Raw genomic sequence first — 25,917 nt, forward strand, 5'->3', positions numbered from 1 at the left:
GCCCCTGCGATAGATGTGGGGAAATCCCATCACTGGCTGAGGGCTGTAAACCGAATATGAGTACCACCTCAATGCTCATTTGATCAGAAAACTACTGACTTAATTTGACATGTTAGTCTGGATTTGACATTGAATCAGGCAAACATATGACACAGCATTGCATATCCATCTTGCTGTTATGTTTATGTTCCGTTTTTCATTAAAGTGTAACTTGTATCCATAATGTATATGTCATTTACACAATTACACATTTTCGCTTTATGAGAAAAAGAAATACAAAAATGTATTTTGTTCTCAGTGCACATATTTTAATTAATTTTATTAAATAAAATTAAAATGCTCACTAAATCAGCATCAACATTACTGTATTTAGTGTCTTTTGATCTATTGTGCAGCAATACATAGCATTTAATGCACATAAAAGCTTTTAGAGCCATACAGTATTTTTACAGCCAGTGTACAAATTAGCACTTTTGGGTGACTTCTATCGATGATGCTTTACAAATGCTGATTCATGTTGTACTACACATAATAACTATACACAATGACTCCATTTCCGCTGTAGTAGCAGACCATTTAACCTATGCATAATGAGCTATTGTAGCCTATACAAAAACATACCCTTATAAGCTGGGGCAAACTAACATGAATTGGGGAAATAACTTCTGCACGCCTCTACAGTTGTCTAGCTTTGTACAATGCTGTGCACCATCAGCAGACGCCTTATTTCTGAACACCCAATTTAAACAACTTGAATACACAGGGGTGCAACCGTAAATAATTATTTAGACAGCTTATTCCTTTAGAGGGTGAAAACAAGATTAGTGACCTTTGTTTGGCTGTGGCAATTGATTCTTGCTAATCAGATTTAGTTTGTGCAGGTAACAAGGGCATCTTTGCTAAAGTGGCTTCATCTCCATTGCACATTCAGACTGCTCGCAGAGAGCGAAGAAATAAACCCTGTATTCACTTGGCCAGCATTTAAACTTGTTTAACAAACTGAATACGGATAGGCTCCGATGCTGCCTTTTCTACTAGGTCTGTCGACATCGCCCCCTTTTTTAATGGCATTAATACAAATGTAACTTTCCATCACTTAGGGCACACAATTGCTTGAGAAGGACGTTTTCTGGCACAATAATGTTTATCACAACAATTTACGTTTTTCACTTTAGATTTAGTTTGCCGAGCTATAACTGATACAAGTACCCAACTAAACAAGTTGTTTTTACCTGGAAACAAATACTCTACTCATTTGTATGCCCTTATTTCCTTACCATTATTGATAACACATATTTTGATATGTAATTAATTTCAAATGTGATGTGTTATACGGATAGAGTACATTTTCTTTGCAAAAAGAAGTACATATGATAAAGTTAGATATTTGGAGGCAAAACTGTAAAAGTTTAAGAAATTTACTTTTTCCATCACATTGTGCATCATAAACGGCATCATGTAATCCAACGTGTTCAGTTTCAAGACAGTAATGTTTTATGCACACATAAAAAATAAGTTGCATCAGAAAGTCATCTTAAAAATTACTTACTTTTAATAACTTGTTAAAAATACAGAGGCCATTTTTTTAAATGTACAAACAACTTTACAAAAAATATACCTATTTACATTTTTGCATCAAAAATTACACAGTGGGAAATGATTTACAACATTTCCACAATTTAGCCAAATGTAATACGTTGATGGCATTATTGCAGCAGATTTGTACACTCTCAAAATGTATAGTCATAAGCAAACATATCACTGATTCCGGCAAAGTCATAATGTAGCAAACGCATATTTTACATATGTTTGTAGAATGTGTCAGGGCTGGATGGGTGCTTTGGACAAAGTGCTATAAATAAATTATTTTACAAGTGCTGTAAAAGCCTATATGTATATGTATACAGTAAATATACAGACGCATTTTCCTCTTTGGAAAGTTTCCAAAAGCTGTCGGACTGCAGAAGGTTCATGTGTGTTGACGATCGGTGATTAACGCCCATAGTATAATACCGAGCAGCAGTCATACAGTTGTAGTGGCCATATGCTGTGAAAGAAAAAGACGTAAGATTGTTGTCATTAACACATGCGGGAAACCAACATTTTTAAAAATTACGATTGTCTTCGTTATGAGTATATTTCGCCACTGATTTAGTCTCAGTTGTCTAAAAAAACATTTCTAATTTTTAAGCAGCATCCTATTCATTAAAACACTCTGTGACATAATTCACAAAAACAGGCAAGCCGGCGAAACAAAACGACATTCGTTCTCATTGTCATTTACGAAATATATGTTGACATTATTGTTACGTAATTGAGAATAGCTTCCACACTTATATAAGGATGGTCTATACCAAATTATTCCATCTGCAATGATCATTTAACCCTACTTGCCATTTGATTAAATGTCACAATTCTGGACTGCAAATTTGATTCAATTATTGATTATTCTTTACATTAAGTTAAGTTAATTGATACTTTTTGGTTTTTTCGGTAAAGTCACGTAGGGAGAAAAATAAAAATAACATAAAAATTATATATCACGACGTTTCGATCGCAACACAAGCGGTCGTCCTCAGGCGGAAAAATTAATCCAGCAGTGGAACTGCTGAACCAGGAAGAAACACAGCGAGAGCGCTGTTACAACAAGACGTTATATATGTGGTAAAGGGCAAGCAGGCGGGGTCTGAGCTGGAAAGGAATTCCATCCCCGCACGCAAGCACGTCAGTTGTGTTAATGGAGGATATTAGGGAGAGAGATTAGGGAGAGAGATTAGCATTAAATGAGTATCGCCCCCGCATTTGCGCACAACAGCAGTGTTAATGGGAGATTAGCACTATGTTGATGGGAGAGATTAGGCGGAGAGATTAGGGGGATTAGCAGGTTAATGTCATGTCTATGTGTAACACAAGCTGCGGCGCTGCAGGCAAGCGCGTCCACGCAAGAGAACCACCGCAACGGTGGTCACGCCAGTGAGACACACAGCCCCTCACACAGCCAGAACCATTGATACATCGAGCCTAAGGGAGCAGAGACGGCCATGTTAGTGAGGCCCCAAACCGTTAATGCAGAGGCATCTAACAGGGCAATGTAACTCAGATAGCCGAAGATAACAGCCAAACGGCAGGAAGGATGGTAGCACCGCAGCAAGTTACGACTTTGCTTGGTTAATAACGTCCTTCCAATGATTGCTCAGCTTGTACCCATCTTCTCAGTTGAAATTGTCTCTGTGTTTATATATCTGGATGGCTTCATGGACAAATCTTTGATGGTAGCCCGAAGGTTTGCAGAGTACCTTGGTCTCGGAAAAAAAACAATATCGTGCGAGCCCACTGCGTTATAACAATGATCAGCCACGTGTTTCTTCCTGGTTCAGCAGTTCCACTGCTGTATTATTTTTTCTGCCTGAGGACGACCGCTTGTATTGCGATCGAAACATCGTGATATATTATTTTTATTTTATTTTTTATTTTTCTACCTAAGTGACTTTACCAAAAGAACCAAAGAGTATGGATTCCTGCAGTCACGAAAGCTTCAAATCAAGATTTAAGTTAATTGTATTAGTTACACGGATGACGGTCCCGTTTAGCCAGTTGTCCCAGTATATTTTACGAGGAAGATCCGTGGTGCGTGAGCACAAAAACAACGAAACAAAGACAAACACATCAATACCATTAGGGTGCACTGTAGTGCCACTCGTGGATTTGGGATGTCACATGAGCTAAATGCACAAGACACGAATACAAAATACTGTAATAGATTCTCACACACACGCAATTTGGTAATTGGAATAGATGGCTCAAAGCATGTTACACCCCAACCAATCGTGATCAACTCATTGTGCTAATACAACGAAAGGAAAAATGCACTAAGGCTGGTTATGATAAGTGACAATGCAGGGTCACCTGAAACAAGAATGTTGCAGGTGTGGGAATATTAATATATCAGACGAAGTGTGGTGATATGTGGAAAGCATCGTTGCACCTCCGATTAGCACGATGCAAAATAAGTTCAATGTACATAATACATACATTGCATTCATAAAAGATGGCTTTGGTCCTGTGCGATTGTATGAGTGACAGAAAAACTGTTCACGAGACCCGGCGAGCAATCAATTTGTGAAAGAAAAAAAATATAAAAACACATTCCAAAGAATGAAAGGAAATGTTAAGGTTCGACATGAATGTGTAAGCTTCAAAGTATTTATTTTAAAAACGTTTACTAAAGCTATATTGAAAAGCATTTCAAGCCTCAAAATTCAATGATAGCAACATAGGCATTTTTGTAAAAAAAATGTCTAGATAAAAGTAGTTCTATTTAATACACACTTTAAGGATTGCTACTGCTGTTTATTGGTGTACTGGTGAGCACACTGGGCTTGCAATCCAGATGTCACTGGTTCAATCCTATCTATGCATCGAACAAAAACGGCGACCGCATCGCACACTTTCAGATGCGCTTCTACGGCCCCTCTTTCGATATTAGGAAGCCATTTGAGCTACGCACTTTGAAATCGAAATTGAAGGCTCATTTCCTTAGAACTGCTTTTTGTGTTTAGTTTGTTGTCCTTCCCCACACCTACAATTAGCATAGCTGGCTACGTAAGTTCAACATACATCCAATTCAACATACATATGTAATGTACGTTGTACTTTTTCGCACCATACGTAGCCAACCGTGCTATATCCTGGCACTGAAGTTGAAACAATGGGCAAGTTTCTTAAATCCCTGCCCCCCCCCCCCCGTCACCAAGCAGTATAAATGGGTGCTCCCACTTCTTCCAAGGTGTCTGACCAGTGTGGACGAAAAGGCCAAAAATGCCCTCTAAAGGGGGCTCCCTCGAATGCCTCTGTATACGAAGCTCTTCTGCCAGCAGTCACGCCATGAACAAACAATTGCAGAGCTGCTCCTTTAACTTTAACACACTTTAGAATAGGACAAATATTTATATAAACTGCATTTCTATTATTTAATTTGTAATAATACATTAGACATACGTTAATATGTTGCATTAACAGTTAAGATGCTTCCGGATCCTTTTGGCATGTTAGCCACGGTGAACTGAAACACGTATAGCAGCCTCATATTAAAAGCAGGTGTTTACCACTGTGCAGACTGTGTTGAGTCTGGGGTCGAACCGCACTGCCTTGCTCTCTCCATGCTTCAGACTGCTGTCGTAAATCATGTTCTCAAAAGCTGTCTGCCCATTACTGTTCTCATGGTCAGCAAAACCACTGAAGTGTGGCTTTGGAGCTGACCTGCAACACAAAGACAAAAGCAAATAAACACTGATGTATGGGGAAATATATACACATCACTAAACAGCAACGTCATTCAAATATTCAAAACATTACATTCGTGAGCAAATTCATCAATGAACCTTGTGTTTAACCTGAAGAAAATCAATTGAGACAGTTAATATCAGAAAGCAGACCTTGGCTATAATACAAGGAGACGAATCTTTTTTTTCTTTCAATTCTGTGTCGCAAACAAAATAGAAAAGGAAAATGGCAAAATGCTCACACGGAAACAGAAAATATTGAATTAAAATCTCAAGCCCTATTTCTACACTCGTGAAAGGGATTGTTAAGGGTGACCCTAATGCAATTCAAGAAACCTGCGTTTTTTTTTCTCTCTCCATCATGTCTCACCGCTGCTTGTACAAGTAGAAAGCAAAACCGGCCAGGATGAGGGCGAAAAAGGGCACAAGAATGGCTACAGCCACAGAGCTGCTGCTGGTGCCATGCTGCTGGCCGGTCGGGTCCGTGCCTCCCTCGGGGCCCCGTGTCTCCGCTCCTGAAGCAAAGGGGGGGGAAAAAGCGATCCATCACGAGCAAGGCTCAAGGCTCAAGGCATGAAGCCCGTGCGCCATACTCTGCCAGGCTGAACGCCCACCCACGCAGGGAATCAACGCTTTCCAACGTTGGGCAGCCAAGCACATGTCTCCCATCGGATAGAGCATTGCCCCCCCCCCCCCCCCCCCCAATGTTTCTGCGGAGGCTGTGTCACATTCTTACAAAGAGATTCTGGCCTATTTCACAAAATTCTCCGGTATGTCTACATTAGGGGCAATTGAGTGGTTCCCCCAGTGAGACCAACGCAATTTCTGTAAGTGCACATTATGACTGTTTTTTTGCAGTTAGTAATTGGCCTGGATTTTTGCTCAAGTGAACCTTGTTTTTCGTGTGAAAAACTTGACGCTGCAGGCTAGCACTTAAAATAAGGCCCATGTAATTTGAAAGCCTTATTTAATTATTTCTTAGCAATGCACTCAGCAGGCGATCTGCTGTTGTTGGTCCATTTGTAATTGGAAGGGCTTTTTGAGCATTGTGTTTTAACACAATTTCTAATTCTCAGAAAGCTATAGGAGTCCGGAACTGACAAATTCAGTGTTTTTTTTACTTCAATGCTAAATTCTGACGTTCATTTAATTTTGAGGCATAACAACAACACAAAACATCCATTGCTTTGCTTGTTTCATGTAACAATTGTTTCTTTCAAAACAGCACCGCTACATTCATATGAAAATACTCTATGTCTAGAGTTGTCATGCAATGTATTTTTTATCTGCACAGAGGAGTATAAATTGCAATACTGAACCTGCAATTAAGAGGTTCTACATTTGTTACAATGAGTACAAGATTAAATGCACACATGCAGATGTACACTGAAACATTTTGACCTCGAAGCCACAACGAAAAAAAAATTACTTTGAGTCTGAGGGCTCACAAGATACAATTTATAATTCAAAGAACAGCCTCTATGGAAAAGTTTTAGAAAGATTGAAGTATAGTTCAAGAGCAGACAATTATGCCTCACTTAAGCAGAGATTTATGAGCTCCATTATATCCCTGAGCAAGTAATTTTTTTACATTGCAGCATAATATGTGCTTTGTGTTATGTTCTGGCAGCATTATTACAAAAGCCAATATGATACCTGGTGTGTGAATGCAATGGATTTCTTCCTAATCACCAACTAACCAGCAAATAGTTTAGAGTATTTGGCTGCTACACATTTACACACGATAAGCCACTTCATTGGGCTATCATTTGTGGCCAGGTCGCTTCCGAAAAACGAGCTATAGAGTAAAATAAAAAAAATTGTTTCATGTTCTCAACAATACTTACCTATTTTCTTAAATCCAAATGAACCATACTCTTTGGCTTGTATGAATCCTTGATAAACGTGTGTCACACCATCAATATCGGTTGTCACCTGTGCCATAAAAGCAGAGGCAATTTGAGCTGACACATCACATCACAGACACACTCCATCATCTATGATCAACGCGTTACTTCAGATTAACTTGCAGGGCAGTCCAATCCCCTGTGCTGAACATTGCCATTATGGGCCGTATAACAAACTATCAATAATAACTCTGCTGTATTTTGTACATCTGGAATGTGACATAAAAAAATGTACTGTGGAACATAACTTAATTTGGAGAGATGTATTATCGCCCTGCATTAAAGTGTGCTGTGCACAATGACCACATTTGTGGCATTCTCTCATTGTAACACATCATGAATATACTTTATAACACTCATAACATTATTATAAATATAAAACAACCCATTAGGGCATGCACGTTGCACTATGAAGCCATCAATCTGACTGTACACTGCTTTTTTAAACATGAGCAAGCAGTACTACATTCAAAAATATGCCTCGAAAATGCATATGCTTTGGTAGTCAAAAAGACCAATTAAAATGAGTCACTGTCAATAAAACAGCAGAAATTTATTATCGGGTAATATTTTATTGTTATACAGCACTGGACATGATGACATGTTTGTATTAAATTGAGCAATTGTAGCATTTGATCCATAAAATGTTTAACCCACCAGATGCTTGATTAATATGTTAAGAACTATTGATGAAGTGAAACTAAAGTAATATGTTCGACACATTTACCCAGATAAATATTCCTAACATAGTTATGTTTCACTGAAATGCTCAGAAAATATTACAATTCATATATTTCATCAAAACGGTTTTGTAGAACTACAAGATGAACCATTCATCTACTCATTCTTAAACTTAACAACCCTACAGCACTTGCGCTTAACGGCAGCTTCGTTCGTCTGCTTGACTGTGCACAAACGCTTTTATAATGTTCGTATATACCAACTATAAAATCTAACTTCCCTGGCAAGAATTGTTTTAACCAAAGATGGATTTATATGTACAGAAATTGTGTGAGGAAACTTTGCATCATCCCAAAGTTAATTTTGATGATCAACATTTACCAAAAATATCTCACATTATGTTATTTTTTTCGTTCTGATTTACAAACTATTTTGAACTGAAAAAAGAAATCAGCTTTTTTTTTCAGGAACTTGGATATGTGGAATGAACAAAAGTAGTATATGGAGTTTTAAAAAAAATTAAAACAATTGTTGGCTTTATTTTTTATATTTTTCTTCAAACTAAGGAAGAAACTATGCTTTTACTTTATAGAAGTACGGTCCAAAAATGTACCAACCCACCAAACTGATACATAAAGGAACACTTTTTGTAATTCTTATTTTGTCCATTGTTATATTAAGAAACAAACCCGAATAAGTTCAGTTCCACAAGTTCCCCTTGTGCGCACAATACAAATTAAAGCCATAAATCAAGCACAATACCATTTGGGGGTTGTAAAAGGAGGATTGAGAGGGTTAAAGGGAGAGCTTTACTGATGCATGAAACTCACTCGCCAGCAAGTGAGTTTTCTTTTGGAATGGTCGGATGCTGTGGTGGGAAGGGCAGGTGCTCAACGTTTGGGATGCAGTTCCTGGCATTTCCTCAGTTAACCCGATTCACCGCTTAATTTGTTGCTTGTTGTCCTTCCCCCGCACCTCCGATTGGCACGGTTGCCCACGCACGGTGCAAAAATAAGTTCAACATACATATAGCATTCCTTACTGGTAATAAATACCGTGAATGTCATCCAAAGCCATCCTACCCTATTCAGCATCACGAGTTTAGTGACGAGATGCACCTTAACACGGTCAATCCACATTGCTAACGAGAGTCTGCAGTACCATTATGCACAACTGAATTATTACGAAGATGTGTTTGTCCGTCTTCATATTTGCATGTATGCACACACATAAATCACCACAACTTAGCTGCTTGGCATAACTTATAAAGTACTTACAGACCCATTCATGCTCCAATCACCAGGCACCTTTTCAAACAAAGATTGATCAAAACGTTTCACGTGAGTGACTCGAAGGAATACATTTCCCTCTTTATTCTTGAAGACCCCTGCGACCGGAGAGAATATGCATTAATACCACGTGACGGCTGCAGGTCCATAGTGATCATTCACCAACTGGCAGTTGTCATTTACATCCAGTGTCTTAGCATGGCCAATCTTCCCATGTTCTGCAATATTCTCCATTCAGAAGGACATACTAATGCGTGGTGTGTCAGTGTTGATGGATACATGTGTAACATTGGATTAAGTGTACGATTATCGGACTGTGTTTAAGGAGCAGGCGGTAAGCCAATGTGGGTATTGTGGGTGTCCCGACATTCCCTCGACGGACCTGGTTTTCACCTGAGGACGGCTGCTTGCGTTGTGGCCGAAACGTCGTGAGAATAATTTTATTATGTTTTATTTTTATTATTTTATTACTTCCCTTCTACGTGACTTTACCGAAAGAACCAAGAAGACATTCCCACAGTTTTAGATATGGGAAGGATACACCAACACAGATTTACTGTCACTGATCAAAGTTAAATATTTTACATTTGGTTTTTGCCAATAACATATAGAAGATGGAAACGGATCACTGTGGATCTGTAATATGACTAATAACCACGAGGAACCATTCATTAGGAGGACACTCCCACCTTCCAAAGTGTGGCTGCACTCCCCGTTGAGGACAGCTGTAAACAAATACAACTGGAAACAAAATCTTTATTTCATATTTTTTTAATAATCTATTTAATTTTTATTTTACTAGATAAGGCCCACTGATATATACAGCTCTTTTTCAGAAGCAACCTGGCCACAAATGATAGCTCAACGAAGTGGCCTATCATCATGTGGAAATCTATAGCAGCCAAATACTCTCAACACACATTTCTAAATGAGGAGGAAGAAACCGGAGTGCAAAGACAAGATCCACACGACCACGGGGAGAACATGCAAACTCCATATATACAGGCGTCAGGGTCGAACCCTGTATACCAGGGGAGCGAGTTAACATCTCGCCACCACGGCATCGCTATCACCCAGTGTGTTGCAATTGCTTCGTGTCACAAGCGATGTGTAAACGAACCGATACCATTGAAGAGTTGCGGCAATCACCTGCTAAATTGAGTTCCATGTTAGTGGCCAAGAAGGTGATGTTCAGTCGGCCTGAATTGACGTCGATGCTGTTCGTCAGCAACGAAGCCGGACGCTTTGTGTCTCTGAAGTCGAACGAGCCTTTCCAAATGGACTCCTCAAACAGAGTCACGTCAAGGGCTGTGGAGAACAAAAGTGTAGCCTCTGAGCTTAATAGGATCAATACTTCAGTCGATGATTGTATCCAGAGACTGTTAAAAGGTGACACGTTCACAGAAAAGGAACTGCAGTACCTCATAAATGAATGTAACCCCTAACTTAATCTTGCAGCTCCTAAAGGTGTTTTCCATGGTCACAGAGAGTTCATGCTAGGGCACGATTAGAAGTCACTTTTTTATAGTTGGCCACAAACTGCCTTTAGATTTGAGACCACAAACTGTCACAGGATGTCCATCACAAGGTGTCCCCTACCGTGACACCAGAGTAAGAATAGCACGGATCAAACGGCCCGCTCATTTATATTTCCACTCATTACCCAACGCCCAATACTTTTCTCGCCACCAACTCCACCGATTCCCCCAAATGCATTCACCCTCTGCCTCCTACACTCACTGTAAATTACAGCATCGTATGTGTCTCCTAGCACAAGCGCATTGTATTGAATACATTAAATGGGAAAAGTTATTAAAAACATGTTGTTACTGCGTGGGCAGTGGTGCATAAGAACAAATAATCATATCTCAATACATCCATCAAGAACACTGCTTTTAAGAGCAAAACGTATATGTAATAAGCAAAGGTTTGGGCCATTGTCTGAAACATTCAAATTACAATGTACATCACTGAATCAAGACCATGGTGAGAAAAACCCCATCTGAATGTAGTCGTAGCTAGATAAAAAATGTAGTTAAGAAAAGTACTCACACTGAACACTGTACGTGTAATGTTTTTGCAATAATTCAGCTGTGTCGTATCACATGGCCCTACTCACCTGCAGCGTGAGGGCTATGAATTGTTGAAAGTGCGCTATTATTTTTCTCACATGGTTTGAGTCCAGCTGGAGAGAGAGAGAAAAAATGCACTAGAATTATTATCAAATGTACTGTACGAATGTGTGTATGTTGAACTCCGTTCACACCGTACATCGCCAAAATGCTAATCGGAAGTGCGGGGGGAAAATACACGAAACACAAAAAGCAGTTCTAAACAAAGAAGGCTTCAATGTAGATTTAAAAGTGCATAGCTCCAGTGGATTCCTAATATTGGAAGGAATAACATAGGAAGGAAATACTAAATTTCGATTTAAAGCTTTCGTGACTGCAAGGATTCATCTTCTTGGTTCTTTCGGTAAAGTCACGTAGAAGGGAAGTAATAAAAATAAAACATAATAAAACGTCGTGAGAATAATTTTATTATGTTTTATTTTTATTATTTTATTACTTCCCTTCTACGTGACTTTACCGAAAGAACCAAGAAGAAGGAAATACTAGAGAGCTTTATCAACTTCATGACAAAGTGGTACGATATGCTAATAGTAAAACAACGTTGGTTAGCTCTCATTAATGGGGCAGGGACATCTCTGACTATCTGTGGTGTGTCCATGAGAATCAAATACCGTAATTTTCTATTTCTTGATTTGGACTCCTTCATGGCTATTTCTATATTCCTTATATAAAAAAGGATGTATTATCATCACATCCCTGCTGGCTTCGAATTCTAATTGACAGTCTTTTCTCTCGATCCAAATTTACCAATTATACCTTTGCTCCTTTCACCTACCGTTGAAGTGTCCCATTATAATTGTGTTGTGTGTTTGCCCTCATTTAGTCATTGTCTACTATCTTCATACATTTGTAACACTTCTACATCTTCACAGCTAGCTGTTGGAGCACATATTTGATGTACCCCTTTAGATATTGAGGCTGAAAGCTGTAATACTATCCACCTGAAATATTCTTGATTATAAAACTCCACGCTTAATTCCTTGAGAGGCTAAGAATTCCACTCCTCCGTAGTGACTGTAAACCCTATGTGATATAGAAGGCTGCCACGATTTACATATAGCACAAGCAATTCCTTCCCTCTATTTGTTTTCACCCCACTGAATATAAATGTCCTAATTTATTCATCCCAGTTCTGTATTGATTTCAAAAAGGTTTGGTTGGCCAGATAGAGTCCGTATTTTGTACATAACAATGGTCAAATCCAGAATAGCATCCCACTTGTACCCAGTGATTCCAAGCACTCCCTGCTTGTCCACATTTTTTCACCCAATGCCATGTCTGGTGCATCTAAGGCTGCTAAACAATTCCTCTTTGTTATATAAATCCTAATACAATTTTTTAAAATACTTTATCCTTTCAGGCCTAAATACAACTATTAAGATATTCAAACACCAAATAGACACCTCTTACAGAGGATCAAGTCTGCATTTCGTTTGTCAGCTTGTTACTGGAAAAACGTGTCCCATGGAGATGTAATTCCTCTTTATTACGTGATCATGTTATAGAGAAAACACAAACATGTGAAAAGATTCAGTTTTGAGACAGTAAAGAAATGAAGCATCCATCAAAAGCTCCCATGTGGGCAGGAAGGAAACATTTTTTGTAGGTCAGCCTGCATGCTACCCACTGCCAGGAGTTAGCGCTTATTAGAGGCCCGTATGGGAATACAACTCAAGGAGGCTGCAGCTGGTGGCAGAAAATGAAATGGAACAACAGAGCCAAAGAAATACAAACAACTAGGCCACTACCAATATAGCAGGTTTTAAAGTTTAGCTCATGAGCCTATAGTACACGCATGTACACGTGCAACCCATTTTGTTTGTCCATGCGCTGCTACATGAAGGCATCCCCATGGCCACGTGGGTGATAGCCATTATTTGAGCATACTTCACCACACTGGTCAAGTTGGGTCAGTGAACGTGTGGAGTATAGATGTTGGAGCATAGTTACAGTACAACAGGCTTTGTTGTACTGTATCTCTGTTCACAACGCAGCTCCACAGTGGCCTACAGCGTCTGCTTCATGCCTGGTGGTTGCCCATCCTATCACTATCCAGGCTTAAAACCTCGCATAGCTTGCGATATATGACGAGATCGTGCGCATTCCAGGTGATTTAGTCATCGTGGTTGCTACTACGGTTACTCAAAATAGTAGTTGCTTATTAAAATAAAACAACAGATATAAAACCAAATTACGAAAACAAAATCAGAAAAATATATATATTGATGAGTTGTAAAAAAATGAAAAAAATATTGTCCAAGTCAGCCTGGAAAGATAATTGGAAAAACGTGTTACGAGTGAGAAACTATTAATAGTATCATATTACCTATATTACATAATCAAAAAGTACTCCTTTAAGGCTGACTCAACCAAGACAAGTCCCCGGTCAGGTACAAATACACCATTGCCACAGGTGTACTTTATACCGAGTACATACAGTCCGAGGCTTTGATTTCTAAAGGCTTGTATATGAGCGTTAAATGCATACTAATTGCACCTATATGGTGTACTTTAAAAGTTGACAGGATTGCAGTTTATTTTTATTTTCCTTTAAATAATTTCATGATACCAATTAATACATTTTCCACCTTTCATAGGCATTGTTAAAGGGGTAATTAAGTAAGATAAATGACAAACAACCTAGCGATGAAATTATGATAACAATACCCGCGTGTCATTCGGCATGATGTCCCCGGTTTCGCGCCACATGCTGAAAGCTTCATAAACTATTGTGTTCGCAAAAAAAACTAATCAGTACCCAAATTAACTATTGGCTTCCTCAAGAAACTCCCAGCACGTACAGCAAATTGTCAGACACTGTGCCGAACAACACACGCTGCAACCTGAACCACATCAGAGAGCAACCACGAAAACCTATGCTTCATTGTTATGAAGTTAATGCATTAAGTTCCTAAATTAGCCATTCGCATACCACATCCATGCGGACCTCATCGGAATGGAAGTTGGAAGAAAAAAGTTAAAGTAAAATCTTCCCGTGACCAGATCACCCAAAATTCGCCGGACTCCGTCAGACCCTTCCAACAACTCCGATTAGCACGGTTGGCTACGTACGGTGCGAAATAAGTTCAATACATATATACATACCTTGGATGCTAAGCAGGTTTAGCCTGGATAGTGCTTGAATGGATGGCCACCAAGCACACAAACAGATATAATGACCTAGCTCTTGCCTTTGCTGATACTGCTGTTGCTGACTATAATGATGATAAAACTACTGCTGCTGCTGCTGCTGCGATGAAATAATGCTCAAACAAGCATTTCCAGTGCAGGATGGCCTGCGAGGAAGGGAGGCATTTGCGCGGACGTGCTGGCGACTCACGATGGCAGATGGGAGTTTTTCCCGACCAGGTCCCGTCGGGACGGCAGCTGCGGTGCTCCGAGCCCCCCGCCAGGTAGAATCCCGGCTGGCAGCTGTACATGAGCGTGTAGCCCAGGCCGGGCAGGTCCACGGCCCCTACGTCTGCATTTTCTGGGGTCTCCAGCTGCCTGCAGCTGTGCGCTGGATAGAGGCACACACACGACAGAATCCATCAGTACTCGTAGTAGTACAACTTGAAAACACATCAGAGGACTATACAGGCAAATTGTGAAAACCTACACATTGAGGTAGTATATTTCACAGTATATTGATGCTCTTCCAATTTCAGCTTCGTACACATGCAAAATAAACCGAGTTGAATCCCACTATCAGACTAACTTTTATTACGCAAAAAAAAAATCTACCTTTCAACTTCAGGAATGAGGTTGGAATTGATGGGGTATGCGTGTAGATAGTTTAAGCAATTAATGCATAAACACCACAAATGGGCATACTGTGTTTAGAGGAGCTTTAATTATATGATGAATATGGATGGACTCTAACGAGGCTGGTCATGAAGCAGCCTGGGGTTGCTGTACCCAGGCATGGTTACAACTAAAGTTACTCAATTGGGATCATACATAGCAAGCATCGCCCCCGACTGGCAGGAATATACTCCAGGTCACTTTTGCAAATGAGGCTATCCTGGTCTCGTGAGTTCTCTCTCGTCTGGCTCAACAATATAGACCCATCACGGTTTTCATGAACATACGGCGTGTTCGTGGCCACAGGCTCAATGCAGTGATTTGGTTATATAAAAAAAAATCTCAAGCATACTTATACATTTGGGACTGTGGCTCACAAACTGGCACCGTAAGTAATAGCCAGCCTGCTACTGCATGGCACGCAGTGTCTTTCAGCACCTGCATTACTTGTGCCGTGTGACAAAATGTATAACTGAAAAGCGCAAATGTATAATGAAACACATGCATGCACACTCATTTCCAAATAGGACCGTCACATTGAAATCCCCCATCCAGAGAGTCTCTAGATCTCCCTCTGGTCGGGGTCCTTCCATCAGCAGTTGGTGTGAGCAACAACTTTAAGGGAACCGTTACATTGCATACATTACCAAAGCTTTTGAAATGTACAATACGAAAAAAAATCCTGCTAAAATGCCTATAGCTGTGTACTACTGCATGATGTATTGCATACTTGGTAAAAAATATATAAAGCATAGATAATTATAAAACGTATTGAAATGCACTTTTACTGTTCATACAAATGCACCAAAAGACACACTTTAAATTAGCATGATACATTTCCCCCCTATCTGTTTAATAGCACCCCCCCTCTCTCCTTTATGAATTCAAGTCAAATACGTATATCACAGAACACTTTTCCCCCCTATCTGTTTAATAGCCCCCCCCCCCCTCTCCTTTATGAATTCAAGTCGAATACGTATATCACAGAACACTTAATAAACCATTGTATTTTTTCTCTCTCTCCAGATTATGAACGTGCTCACGTTAAACTTACGTATGCATTGCGGCCGGGTGCCGCTCCATACGTAATCGGACTGGCAAGACCTCGCTGTGGACCCCAGGATGTGGTATCCCTTTCCGCATCTGAATTTCACTTTGCTGCCAACCTTGTTAAAGGAGATAGACAGATTGTCAGGTGTTTCCACGAGCGTGACTGCACACTGCCCCCATAGGCATGACACGTGCCCATGGCAAAAATGAAACTGACACTAACATTGTCAAAAAAAAAAAAATTGCAGGGCAGGAACATGGCCATGCGAGTTCACACCAGCATCATGCGGTTTTTTTTTCTACTCATGCATATTTGAGGTACACAATTAATAATGTATTTGTTGTTTACATATGAAAGCCTCGCTGAGTATCTGAACTCTATATTTAGATTATTTTCCTTTGCAGTGTGTTACCAATGCACATTGATCAATGTTTGGCAGTTTGTGGGATAAAAATGCATGCACATACATATGAGGATCACATGAAAACATATGTTCAGTTGAGTAAGCAACGTTTTATTATTTTTGCAATATATTTATATCTACTGGCCACTTCTTAATCCTGCAAGTTGGGAGCCTCACACATGATCGTGTTTGCATGATCCATAATCCTCAAATAACAAAAATAACCTCATTATACTCCATATTAATAGAACTATGCACTCTGTACACAATTTTAAATTCGTTAATTAATTTATTGAAAGTGTACCGTGTTCTGCAGGTGTGATACACCAACCCGTTTTGAGTTCTGAATAAATTAATTCACAACTCTGTCAATCCATGGCTGGATGCAGACGCCCGTATGACGTGTTAGTCACGGAGACTGTTTGACCATACTTAACTATGCTGCTCAGTGCAAGTTAATGGGGGTGGGGGGTGAGCCTCGAGCAGTTCAGGTATCACTAGCCATGATGTCTGAATTTAGCCATGGCCTGGAATAGAACCGAGGTCACTGGGTTCACAGCGCACAGTGTGCCACCGCTCAGCCCCCAAGACCCATACTGTAATTATTGAATATACGTACATTTAAACACAGCTATTTTTATTTGAAAAGTTTTTTTACAGGTCATAAGCAGCACTAAATATCTGATTGATGATATACCAACGTTGGTACATCTCGCCCTAGAAGCAGAGTTGGGTATTTAATTAAATGACTGACATTATCATTCCATGCAGAACATAACGAAATTCAAAGGAAGCTATGAATCATTCAATTAGAGTTACTGGCCACGCCTGATGACGGGAACAAAAACTAATATAGTGCCAGGAAATGCCACGAAATGCAATTCAGATATCCACTTATTAATGCAAACAACTCATTAATCGTATATATTTAAATATTTTTCCTCATTCAGCTGCATACAATTAAAAATGGGTGAAAAATCCGTAATGTATACTTATATCGTTTCATACCTGGAATCCGAAAGTGCTGTTTAATTCCCCGAACTGAAGAACTCCGGGGTTAGGGCACGTGTTCTGCAAAGGGTCTAAATGTGTGGGAAAGGTCAGAGGATTACAATTTTTAATAAACATGAGAAAGGATGATACTTTTAAAGAAGAGCACCCGAATGTATGACAGTGGCCACGTACAAAAAGACTTTCAGTCGTGTTATCTCTCAAACGTTTCTGGTGAGGAATTACTGGTGGTCACAATATATGTATTTGACGGAACCTTCTCTTTACGAGTGCACTTAAAATACTTAAACGTGTAACACAGAATTTGCAATCAAACAATAATCATCACACAGTGGGCTCTCAATACGCACACACAATTGAAATAGACAAACATAAAGAGATATATAAATAAAATGATAAACAGTTGAAAACCACATGTTTCTATGAACATGGGTTTTTTATTTTCATGATTATGCTTCTTTCCCTGCTGAAAGGTCTAATTGTTTTTCAGCAGGGTCCTGCCAAGTTTTTGCCGTGGGGGGCAATGATCGCTTTTCAAAATCCCAATTGGATAATTTGTGGGTATTTTTTGCTTTCAAATTTAGTAAATTCTGACTATGATACCAACACATATGTGAAAAGAGAGCTTTATAGCTCATCGGATACCTCCAGTATAAATACAGCTTTTGATAAAAAAAAATGGCCTACTCTTGTGAATGACATCACGCACGGGATCTTTAACATCCCACTCCTGGGAAGTAGACAGTAGGCGTTTCGAAACGTGAACCTCTCCAACAAGTGGGGAACGCGCTACCGATGGCCCACGTCATCGCCCCGTAGTTTTAAAGAAAAAAACATTGACCACGAATGCAACAATGACCAGACTAAAATCTTCTCACTAGCAAAGTCAGTAATTTGTTTACCCATATTAATTAGCCAATATAAGGCAAGCATGTCTACCATTTAAATTGAATATGCCCAAATATGGTGTCTGATTTTCCTAAAATTGGATGTGCCAGGATGTCTTCTGCATGTGATATGTGTACTCGGTTTGTGCAATCCACAGAGGTATAACAAAGACATGTGGAATCACTGTAGAACTTCTTGCTGCTGCCTTTATACTCCGTACACAGTGTTCGTTAACAAGAATGGGGCGCTGTCAGATGTTTGTTTGGTACCGTCATATCACCATCCTCAAAGTGAATGCTGATATTAGTTAGCACTCGTAAACACACATTATCCACAGTTGAAGGCAGTGTCCCATAATTTAGAGTAAATTAGCGCACCATTTTACTTGTTGTAATGCCCAGGGCAAATTATATAGAAGGGCCTTATATTTGTAGTAAGTTGATGAGGAGACGATGAGGAAGTTGAGACACACTGTTTATTAACTCCGGGACAGATACAATAGTTGAAGGGGTATCGGCCCCTTCACCCGTACTATGGGAAACCCACCCTAGTACTAAGCCCTCTGTCCTGTCCCCCAGTCCTCCTCTACTGGGCTACGGGAGGCTGACTGATCTGGCCCTGGCAAGCACAGATCTCGGCACCAGCTAACCAGCCTTGCCCTGATAAGGGCAGCGGTCTGGAAGCTCTTGGGCCGCGCCACTGGCTTACCCGGCTCGGCCCTTATAAGGACGGCGAGACCGGGGAGTCCCAGGGCCTAATCTCCGAGTCTTGGATCTTCACTGGTCAGCTTCGTGTCGAACTGCCTCGAGCTCTTTGGGTTCCACCTTTTATAGGGATCGCCTCCGAGGGCTGGGGGCGTGGGCAATAACTGATGCGGACGTCGGTGTGACCCCCCGTGTATGTGAGTGCCGACAGCCCTGTGTTTGTTGTCCGCCGTTTCTCCCGTAATAACCCCTACATCACCCCCCCCTGTACAGCTCGCAGCCGTCCCGGCTGCAACAATCCCTCAACCCCCAAGAATAAAGATTAACACCGTCAATACACGTGTGCCTCGTAACAGTAACAATAACAAGAACAAGCGTAACATCAACCGATGGTTCCCTAAAAAAAAAAAAAACCCCCACCCGGAACCGCAACACATATACAGAACGGTATAACAGCACATGCAATCAGCATATCGCGATCACACGCGTACATTGAAGCACAATAGCAAGCAAATCTGCAGGCGACCAACACACCATCAATCCCGTCGTAACTTTTCAACCACAACACAGTTATTCCCTCTCATGCAACGACCGCATCGCACACAGCACCTCGCAGCATAATACAGCCCAAAAAAACATTTTTTTTTTTTTCAATTAAGCCCATCGCGCACGGTGACCCACGAGATGGTACAGCACAGGATACCCGACGCTCCCACGTTAATAATTAACTTTACCATCAAGATAACAACTCCACGCAGCAGCGCACACACTCCCTTTGAAACTCAGCAACCACAGCAGACTCTCCGTCCATTCCCAACACACGCACACACTTACATGGACAGCAAGCAACAAGCAGATAGCGTGGTCATCGTTATTACACACACATACAACCATTAAAAAAACATATATACAATGAGCGGGTTCCGCAGCAACGGAACACGCGCGGAAAGCTAATCATAACAACCGGCGCGTTTTGGCGCGAGTCCGTGCAGCGGGCCCGTCACAAGGGGCCGGCTTGGTAGAGTCAGTGGCAGGTGTCGCATCAGCAGGTGCCTGGTCGTCCGGTTTCCCGGACGTGCCAGCGCCGCCCCCCACGGGGGAGGCTGGCAGCCCAGAGGGCTTCAGTCCTGGGGCTCCTGAAGACGGGACAGTCATTAGTGGATCAGAGGCTGGCATCGATCCCGCCCCCCCGGAGTCAGAGGACTCCCCACATGTTCGGCCATTTACGTGGGAGGAAGCGTGCGGAGCAAAAAATGGCTTTAACCGTGAAGGGTGCACAAACCACCGACGCTTCCCCCACTTAATGCGCACACATTGAGGCCGCACAACCTGCACAATTTCAACGGGGCCCCTCCATGGTCGCAACAACTTAGCCGAGGTGGCCAATGGCACCTGAGGGCAGTGCAACCATGCTCGGTCGCCCGGGTGCCATTCGTGCGTGTGAGTCCGGCGCGACCGCAATCTCTCGTTTTGTTTCTGGCGAGAGTCAGAGTTTTGCATGGCCGCCTGCCGTGCCTCCGCCAAGCGAAGGATGTTAAATTTAACATGGTCGGCGATTTTCGACTTAGCATGAGGCGCGGCAATCGTCAGCTGAGTCGCGACAGGCGGGTCAACCTCGCGACCATACATCAAAAAAAATGGCGAGAACCCGGTCGCCGCGTGAGGAGCCATCCTGTATGCCGCCAGGACTCCCCCGATCCGTAGATCCCAATCGTTTTGGGACTCAGATACCTGGTGGGATAGCATGGACGTAAGAGTCCTATGCAAGCGTTCCACCATCCCATCCGTTTGTGGATGGTAAGGCGAGGTACGAACTTTCTTTGTACCCAGAAGGCCACATACCTCGTGTAAAAGGGTACTAGTGAAATTCTTTCCCTGATCGGTCAACAACCGTTCCGGAGCGCCTTTGTCGAGGACGTAGCCCTGAACAAAAGCCTCCGCAACGGCCGCTGCGGACTGGTTGGCGAGGGGCCAAGCCATAGGCCATCGCGTGAAATATTCCACGCCAACCAGCAGGTACTTATTACCCCTCGGCGTGGAAGGAAACGGTCCCAAAATATCAAGGGCGACCAGCTCGTTAACCCGGGTGACCGAAATGGACTGGAGCGGTGGACTGGCTCCCTTCGCCGGCGGCTTCCGTTGTGCACACTGGGTACAGGACCGCAGCAGATCGTCCACGTCTCTTGCCATGCCCGGCCAAAAGTAATTAAGCTGGAGCATGGCAAGTGTTTTGAGGGTACCCAGGTGCAGGAGCCGTTCATGAGCAGCCCATACAGCCCTACCCCTCAACGTGGAAGGCACCACCAGCCTGTGACGGCGGATCGTCCCGTCCCAATGCATGAGTAAGCCCTGGCACCACCCCCATGAGTCAACGCCCGACTTCCCTTGACCTGATCCTTCCGCGCGACGTCGTAGCGCCAGGAGGGTCGCATCCTCCATTTGGAGGCGACCCCACTCAGTACTTGACAAGCCAAGTAGGGAATCACTCCCACCCTCCGAAATAGGACCAGCGTCCGAAGGAGTATCAACTGCGGCCGCAAGAACCCGATCCCGGCCGTCACTTGCCGATTTGCAACGGCCCGAACCCAAGAAACAAGTGCAATCCGGGGCGATCGGCAGGCGTGATAGGGCATCGGCGTTGGTGTGGCGAATCCCCTTCCGGTAAGTTGTCTCAAAATCGAAATCCTGCATGATCTCGAGCCATCGGGACAACTGCCCCGATGGCTGGTTAATTCGTAGGGCATACTGCAACGCTGCATGATCTGTACGGACGGTGAAATGCCGGCCGTACAGATATGGCCGGTACTGTTGGATAAAGAACACGATAGCCAACAGTTCGCGGCGGGTGACGCAGTACCGCTGCTCGGCCAGGGACAGTACTCTACTACCATAAGCCACAACGCGCTCCACGCCACCCACAATTTGTGACAGCACGCCTCCAATCCCGGTATTGCTTGCGTCCGTGTCGAGCACGAACGGCATGGAAAAATCGGGGTAGCTTAACGGCGGGGCCCCCACCAGGGCATCCCGAAGAGAGACAAAAGCGGCGTTCTCCACCGGCCCCCAATGAAATTTGACCCCTTTTGACGTCAAGGCATGTAGTGGCTTAGCGATGGAAGCAAAGTCCGCAACAAACCGGCGGTAATATGAAGCAAAGCCGATGAAGCTTCTAACCTCCCCCACCGAGGTGGGAATAGGCCAGGAGCTGACACAACGCGTTTTGGCGGGATCGGTTGAGATACCTGACCGGCCGACGATGTGACCCAAATATTTAACAGATTCGCGCAGCAAATGGCACTTTTGTGGCTTGAATTTCAAATTAGCAGCGCGCATTTTGAGAAAGACGGCCCGAAGCCTATCAAGGTGTTCCTCGAACGTCTTACTGAATACGATAACGTCATCCAGGTAAATCAAACACACCTCCCATTGCAAGCCAGCGAGGACCAATTCCATCAGGCGCTGGAACGTCGCGGGAGCAGAGTGTAATCCCATGGGTAAGCGATTGAATTGGAAGAGGCCGTGCGGCGTTCGGAAAGCTGTTTTGGGCCTGGATTCGTCGTCCAAGGGAAGTTGCCAAAATCCTGAGAGCAAATCCAAAGTGGAAAAGAATCGCGATCCCGCGAGGGCATCCAGCGATTCGTCCATTCGAGGAAGCGGATAAGCATCGGCCACCGAGATCTTATTTAATCGCCGGAAATCAACGCAGAACCTTAGGGACCCGTCGTGCTTTTTGACCAACACTATGGGTGCACCCCAAGGGCTGGTCGAGGGAGAAATGATGTCCGATTTCAACATGTCATCTACAGCCGATTTGACATGATCCTTTTCGGCGGGACTTAACCGAAAAGGATTTTGGCGGATAGGAGCGTTGTCACCGGTGTCAATATGGTGGCGTAGCAATTTGGTACATCCGATATCGTATTTGTGTTTACTGAAGACGTCGGAAAATTCTCGCAATAAGGCGCGTAATCTAGCACGTTGTGCGTCAGACAGGTCAGGTGACTCAGCACACAACGCATCCAGCCAAACCTCGTCAGCGTCTGAGGCTAATCGCGTTTGAGAATCGGTGGCCACCTGGCCAATGATCGGCGTTTCCGCAGGTACCGGAACCGCATGTGCGAACACGGTACCTTGCGAAACCACTGCCGTCCGTGTCCCGACATTGAGGACCGCGATAAACGGGTCCCCATCCCCTTTAACAATAGTCTGGGCCGTCACCAGATCTGGCCCACTCACCCCGGCTCTAGATGGTCCCAAAATAACGCCCCGGTCAGAGACTCCTTTATCGAACGGTCGACGCAAGCGCAGGGGTACCAACATCTGTGCCCCCGGGGGTACACGCACCGTCCGAGCAACAAGCGCCTGTACCGTAGCACAGGCAACACGCACGGCAGGGGTGGCAGGTAGGAACGTCATACGTCGGCCCGATGGAAGCTCGATGCATTGCTGGTCAATCAGAATTTTGATGGGCAATTTGGCCAAAAAGTCTGTCCCCAACAGGCACGGAATAGCCAGCGAGGAGGAGACGAACACCGGGCCAGATAGTTTAATGTCCCCTATCGAAATTTGCGCTCGAATTTGACCGATAATACCCAACGAGCCCCCATTCGCAGCGTAAAACGGTATATCGACAGGGAGCAACGGGCGACTCTGAACGGGCAGGATATTATAAATCAAATCTGAAATGATAGTTGCCGAAGCTCCCGTATCGACCAATAGCCGTACCTCCACCCCGTCAATATGCCCCGCGACAACGGACGACCCCGCTGATGCAGCCACAACTCGGTGAGCCAACTCGGACCATTGGCCCGGTTGGAGCGCCCTCCCCGACATGCCGCGACCCGACGCACCAGCACCCAACCCCCGAGAATTGTGTATCGGACCATGTGATAGGAAAGTGGGTGTGTGTGCAGGCCGAACATGTGGGGTGCCATGACTTGCCCGAGGATGTTGCGAAGGCTTGTGAGGAGGGCCGTCCGCAGCTCCAGGTCTCGCACCGCGCTGTCGAGGAGCCCGGCATCCGGACGCCACGTGGCCCCGGAGGCCACAATTATAGCAGACGACGAGCGTTCCAGAGGACTTGGGCTGGTCTCGGTGGCTTGGAACGTCCCGAGCCGGTCGCTCGGCAGATCGCCATCCTGCAGAACGATCCGCAGCGAAGGCTCCCTCCATTCCAGAAGAGGTTGCCGCCACGGTGTGTCGTGCAGCAGCTTTGTTCGCCTTCCTCCGCTGGGAGATGAGATTGGCGAGAATGTGCCTTGCAGCCCGCAGTGATGACATATCCGCATCGTCCTGCGCTAAGATGGTGAAGTCCAGATCGTCAGCCAGCAGCAAAATTTTCTCGGCCACCATCGCATCGATCCCCTCTTCATCCATACGCGGGAAAGCGTCTTTCGCCAATGACAGCAGGGCCGTGCGATAAGCGAGTGGCGATTCCTTATCACCCTTCTGCCGTTCATAGAAGAGCTGGCGACAATCGGAGGGCGGCCCATAAACGGTGGCCAGCATCTGCAGCGCCGACTGAATGGTGGAGCGTGCCGACTTGGGTGCAGCAGTGAGGGTGCCCAGGGCGTCGCCGTCCAATAACGCCGGGAGAGCACACAGCGCCTCGTTGTCCGACCAGCCTGCCATCTCTTGATGGGCCAAGAACCGGCGCTGGAACCCCCCCCAATCGCCGTCGCTTGCAACAAATACCTGCAGGGCCGGCAGGCGTTGCTGGAATGTCGGCTCCGTCTCCGATCCTCTTGCAGCGTCTCTTGCAGCATCCGTAGCGCGTCCCCGTACTGTATGGTCGGTGCTGGCGTCAGCTGGTGGTGACGTTTCAACCCCTGATAGGCTGCCACCGCGACCCGCCTCCGCCGATGACGTGGCGGCTGCTGGCTGGGCACCGTCTCCCGCGTGACGAGCTGGGACTCCTCCCTCCGCCCCTACTGTCTTCGTGGCGGGATTTTCGAGTCGCCCCGCTGTTGTAAAGGCGGGAGTTTCTGGCGGGCGTTGTCCATCTTCCCGCCGCGTCGCTCCTCCCGGCCCCAGGCGAGTTATTTGTTCCAGCATAGCGGCCGCTGCATACAAGAGCTCCGCCAGCCGCGAGTGAGCCAACGCCAACTCGTCAGTCGACGTCCCGGCCCTCTCCGACGGCCCCGCCGATGTCGGAGCCGGCAGCAGTTGTGCAGGTACGTCGGCGGCGATGTCTTGCACTGCCCCTCCCTCGTCGTCATCCTCTCCTGGGTCTTGGGCACGAGTCTTCCGTCTCGTATCCATGCTTGGCCCACTTCCAACACCAGATGTAGTAAGTTGATGAGGAGACGATGAGGAAGTTGAGACACACTGTTTATTAACTCCGGGACAGATACAATAGTTGAAGGGGTATCGGCCCCTTCACCCGTACTATGGGAAACCCACCCTAGTACTAAGCCCTCTGTCCTGTCCCCCAGTCCTCCTCTACTGGGCTACGGGAGGCTGACTGATCTGGCCCTGGCAAGCACAGATCTCGGCACCAGCTAACCAGCCTTGCCCTGATAAGGGCAGCGGTCTGGAAGCTCTTGGGCCGCGCCACTGGCTTACCCGGCTCGGCCCTTATAAGGACGGCGAGACCGGGGAGTCCCAGGGCCTAATCTCCGAGTCTTGGATCTTCACTGGTCAGCTTCGTGTCGAACTGCCTCGAGCTCTTTGGGTTCCACCTTTTATAGGGATCGCCTCCGAGGGCTGGGGGCGTGGGCAATAACTGATGCGGACGTCGGTGTGACCCCCCGTGTATGTGAGTGC

At 44.3% G+C, this 25,917-nt stretch overlaps 1 pseudogene; it reads right to left on the reverse strand.

The window, feature by feature from the left end:
* Positions 1-299: 299 nt before the first annotated feature.
* Positions 300-25,917, reverse strand: part of LOC133344243 (CUB and sushi domain-containing protein 3-like) — a 435,165-nt pseudogene continuing 409,547 nt past the window's right edge.

This window comes from Lethenteron reissneri, chromosome 19 (genome assembly GCF_015708825.2).
Source record: "Lethenteron reissneri isolate LAM-NWPU_2019-01 chromosome 19, ASM1570882v1, whole genome shotgun sequence".
NCBI lineage: Eukaryota > Metazoa > Chordata > Hyperoartia > Petromyzontiformes > Petromyzontidae > Lethenteron > Lethenteron reissneri.